Genomic DNA, 5,450 nt, shown 5'->3' with positions numbered 1-5,450 from the left:
GTTGGGTACCAATGACCTATTCAGTGTTAATATGACGGGTGGCAATCAGTAAGGGACCGAAACAGTTTTTCTCTTTTTTTCCCCTCTTTTCTTCTCCCTGTCCTTCTCTTCTTCTTCTTCTTCTTCTTCTTCTTCTTCTTCTTCTTCTTCTTCAATAGTTCACCATGTTCAAGGCCAGAGGTAAATTAGAATGCAGTGACAGAGAGAGAGAGAGAGAGGGAGGGCGAGAGAGAGAAAGAGAGAAAAAGAGAGCGAATAGGACTAATATTTGTAGCGCAGGGGTGGCAAAGGGTGACTTCGTCACCGCAGACACCATCTCCATTCATCTTCCATTTCCCTTCCATTCCCCTGTCGAGACGCTCCGGTACGTTACCAGGAAATAATTAGGGAAGGTGTTACAGTGGAACCTGCGCCGACCGGTGAGCAGGAACACGGCCAAGCCATTAATTTGAAATTAACTCGAGTCTGCGTCTAATTTCCTGGTTGGAGAAGAAAAGAAAAAAAAAAGAAAGAAAGGTGCATATGTCAAAAGCCTTAATTATTTCAGTGATAATAGAAAAGGCTCCTGGACTGGCCTAGTGTGGAAGAAATCCTATGGTTAATTGAATTTGGTCAGGTTCAATGCAAACCAGATTAAATAAAGCATAGAGAAAGAGTCTCAACACAAACTGATAGCTCTGCTCCTGAACAAAAAAGGGACAATGACTGTAATTGAGGCGACAACTCACTCCCTTGTGGTCCGGCAAGGACATTCAAATTTGAGAAAATATTTACTTGTAAATGACACCAAATTAGATTTTTTTAACAGAGTAGGGAGATGAGACACACAGTCTATGCAGGAGTGCCTGGCGTCCATAACATATTAATGGAACGTGTTATAAAAAGTGTGACTCGCTCCATTAAAAAACCTCAATTTTAAATTGGCAAGCGTGAATCTTCAGGGAGCGCGGTTCTGTTCAAAACAAACGCCGGCAGCCGGGGAATATCTGGTTAAGTCAACCCAGTCTGTCACGGTACACTGAGGACTTGCTTGCTCTATCTGTCTCTGGTGTTGTTGTTGTTGTTGTGTGTATGTGTGTGAGTACGTGCGTGCAAATGTTCGCTCAGGTAGGTGTGTGAGCACTGAGGACTTGCTTGCTCTATCTGTCTCTATTGTTGTGTGTGTGTGTGTGTGTGTGTGTGTGTGTGTGTACGTGTGTGAGTATATGTGTGCAAGTGCTTGCCCAGGTATGTGTGTGTGTGTGTGTGTGTGTGTGTGTGTGTGTTCTACCTGCGTGGTCCTCTGGGCTGTGTCGACAGTGACGGGCTACAAAGCAGGCAGGCGCCAGGTTCCACTCGCTGGCCACGTCAAGAAGAAAAACCCCCACCTCCTGTCCACAGAGACGAGACTGTTAGCCGCCGCCGACGGAAAGAGAGAGAGAGAGAGACACAGAGAGACAGACACGGAGCAGCTCTCAAGTTCAGCTCCCTTCTACCATGCGGCGGCCATTTCAAACAGATGGCGCCCAAACAACCTGTCATGTTTACCGCTCCCTCCATAAAAGACAAGGGTCCAACAACATGGTCCTGCCAGCGAACCCTGGGGAGGAACCAGAGAGACTGGGGGGGGCGCACAAAACAGCTGCCTGGGGTAGAGGAGGGCCCTTCAACCTCCCCACCCCCCCTTTCACACACACACACACACACACACACACACACACACGCGCGCATATCTCCATCCGCTCTGGGTCTCTCAAACTCCTCTTTCCTATCCGGACATGCTACATTTACTGCAATTAAACAAGCATGCCATTTGAATATTCGGTGACACCTCGCAACCTGCTCAACGGGGCCTGCATATAATCTAGTCCCCCGAGGAGCCGGGGGAGAAATTGTCCGTGTCACTATTAATGAAGGAATTTGCATTGTTATCTTAATTAAGGGGCGGATAATGAAGCTCACTTCTGCATTCGTTAATGGGCAGAAACTTGTACAAATGTGTTTCTCCGCGTGGCCCATAGGCTTGGGCCCCGGCCGGAACGTATACTCTGCCAAACGGGTGGCCCGGGGGTTACGTCCAGCTGACGGCGGCTCGCCGGTAATAAGACAGGAGCTGCTGGGCTCCTCTCCTTCTCCTCGGGTAGCCAAGATGGTCGTGTGACCCCGGAGGTGCACCCCCCCCCCCCCTCCCTCCCTCCCTCCCTCCCTCTCGCTTTCTGTCTCTCTCTCCCCAACCCAACTCATCAAAGAACAGCTTTTAAGAAAGAAAAAAAAAATGAATTAATACTGTGTGAAGTAGGCTCGTTTTGTGTTTTTATAGAGTTTTAGCGTGTATAGAGTTTGATTTATTTCTGTGGTTGAGTTCTATGGGGAGTGTGAAACAGTTAGTGGAGAAGTGCTCCCTATCCTGCGGTAGTCACAGCAGAGGGTGCGGAGTGGACTGCAGCCTCCCGCGGCTCAGTGAGTGCTTGTTTAATAGTGTAAGTGGAGGTTAGTTGGGTCTGACACGTTGAGTGGATGGCTGTACGGGGACACGCGCGGTGGAGAAAGGGCCCGGGAGTGGAGAGCAGTGAAAAGCGCTCGGCGCTGAAGGGCCTCAAGTGTCCAATGAATAATTTATGGGCCTCACAACAGAGAGAGGGAGGGAGAGAGAGAGAGAGAGAGATGGAGAGAGAGGGAGAGAGAGAGAGTGAGGCCTGGTGAGAACATGGTAGAGAATCAGTACACAATGGATATCAGAGGAGGCCACTCAATCTGCCAGACCATCATTTAGCAGTGATCTCACACCACTCAAAGCCATACAACACACACACGCAATAACACACACATACACATACACACACACACACACACACACACACACACACACACACACCTATACACATACACAAACACACACACACACACACACACACACACACACACACACACACACACACACACACACACACACACACACACACACACACACATATACACACACACATACACTTGCACAAACAGACAGACAACAGGGACCTGTGAAAGAGGGGTGGGAAAAGCAGTGATTCAAGTAAACAGAAAAAAGATATAATCACAGCTTACATTCAATGCCCTGGCAAGGAAGAGAGACTTCCCGAAAACTCTTAGCGTGCTGGGTAATGGATGAATCAGCCAGACTGGTGATTAACTCCGGCACTTTAGTGGCCCAGTGGGAAGAGGGAGTTCACCCTGACACCACCTCATAAATAACCCCCTGCCCCCCCCCCCCCCCCCCTCACACACACACACACACACTCACACACCTCCACCTGAGGCAACAACATCCGCATCAAGCCATGTTTCTGAGAACACACTGCTCCTTCAGAGTTTAAACACATGACTCAGGAAATAAGTTGGAAACAGAAGAACTAACCACAGCCATAACAGTTACCGACATATTAGCCCTTAAAGGTCACTGGGGAATCAGGAAAGTAAGGCTATGTAATCAGGCCGTGACCTGTGAGCTTATAAAAGACTAACTGTAAACCAGAGGTCAAAACCTTCTTTGTCTTTGTCTTACTTTTATTTCCAATACACAGTATGAATCACTGCAAAAACATTTTCTACATAGTATACTGTTTATAATATAACGCTGAATTGATTTAGTCACTAGGGTGACGGTAAAAAAAAAGAAAGATAGGCTGCTGTTTATAATAAAAGTGAGTGAGTGACAATACAGTAAAATGTTGACAAAATGGATTCCAATTCTACGGGTCAACATTCCTCAGGTCAAACTCCTTAAGGAAAAAAGCTTAATGCGGGAATGTAGTGATCTATACATCCCTGTCTCACACTTTCACGGTCAGGAATTAAAGTAGGAACACATATCCCTGTAAGGATTTTCCCCTCAATCCCACAATTACGATCAAATTACAAGAGATTCACATCCCCCCCCCCTCTCCCCTCTCTCTCTCTCTCCCTTACACTGATAATCTCTCAGCCTCGGGTCCTTTGGGCTGGCCAGGACGGCGGGGGGCGGTGTGTCACGTGTCACGTCTCCGCTCTGCGCCGCTCTCCTTGCGCTGGAAGTCTGCCACGCCGGTCGGCAGCAGATCATCTGCTTTACATGTCATTACCAAATGAGCCACCCACACCACAGTCCTGCCTATTATGCACATTAGTCATAGAGGGCTTAAAGAAAGTCCTCATTACATGTTCGACTTTCTCCTTGCTCTTGCTCGCGCGCTCGCTCACTCTCTCGCTCCCTCGTCCACTCCCTTGCTCGCTCGCTTGCTGGTGGTCCGAGTGGAATCAAGTCCGCCCCCTCCTCAGCCTCACTCACCCAACGCCTCCCTGCTCTTTGATATGAGCTGGAGGATCTTCTCAGGGAGACTGACAGAGCAGCACATTCAGGTGTCTCTCTCTCTCTCTCTCTCTCTCTCTCTGGTGTCTCTCTCTCTCTGTCTCTCTCTGTCACAGAGGCTTTTTAAATGTCATTGATCATCTTCCCTCGAGTGCGTTTTTTTTCGCACGTCCCTTCAAGTTACCGACGATGCGGCCGGCTCTGTTCTCATTATGGAGATCCAGAGAGAGATCCGGGGGCCAGCCACTGAGCAGCCGTCAATTACCCCGAGCGCTCACCACCAGCGGTGTGCTTAACGCCACTGCCTTAGCCCTGCCTTACATCTGGCCTCTGGGAACCCCAGCCAACGGGTGGATAAATGCTTCAAACCTGGATCTGAGCTCCTCCGTACGTGTGAAGAAAGGCTGAAGTCGAGAAAGAAAGAGAGAGGGGGTGGGGGGTTGGGGCAGTAATGTAAATTAAGCATAAACATACATTCAAAGCTTTAAGCCTTAACATCGATAAATAGACTGATAGATAGATAGCCAGCTAGAGAGAGAGATAGAGAGAGAGAGAGATAGATAGATAAATCGAGGGATAGATAGATAGAGCAATAGAGCAATAGAGCGATTGATAGATAGATTGATAGATAGATTGATAGCTAGATAGATAGATAGATAGATAGATAAATAGATTGATGGAGGAGAACTGTGTTGCTCCAGATCTAAGCCTCGGTCATGGGCAGATTTCCCAGCTTGAAGAAGGATCCCCCTCCTGTGAGAGCGGTCCCTCCCTGACACAGGGCGCTATCATTATTTACTGACGAGGCCTGGCAGCTGGGGGGCTGGTAGATGTGTCCAACATGGAGCCAGTTGTGTAAACACCAGATCCCCGGGCCTGACAAAGAGGAGCCCCGACTTCAAAACAACAGTAAAACTGTGAACCTTATGAAACCCCTCTCTTGCTCCGAGGCCATGTTTGAAGTCCCGGCAACTTCTGGGTTCTGGGTGAATGGGAAAGTGAATTCTGTTGCAACAAACCGTCAGCGGGGCCGGGAGTGCAGGGCCCTCTGATTGAGACCATGTGTGGTGGCCGGGGCCTCGTGATAAAAAAGGGCCCTCGGCCCTACGGGGATCCCTGGGCAGACCTGCAGCCGGTCAAAGGCGCC

The sequence above is a fragment of the Clupea harengus genome, chromosome 2 (genome assembly GCF_900700415.2).
Source record: "Clupea harengus chromosome 2, Ch_v2.0.2, whole genome shotgun sequence".
NCBI classification, from domain to species: Eukaryota; Metazoa; Chordata; class Actinopteri; order Clupeiformes; family Clupeidae; genus Clupea; species Clupea harengus.
The sequence above is the reverse complement of the archived record's forward strand: the minus strand, read 5'-3'. Positions refer to the sequence as shown.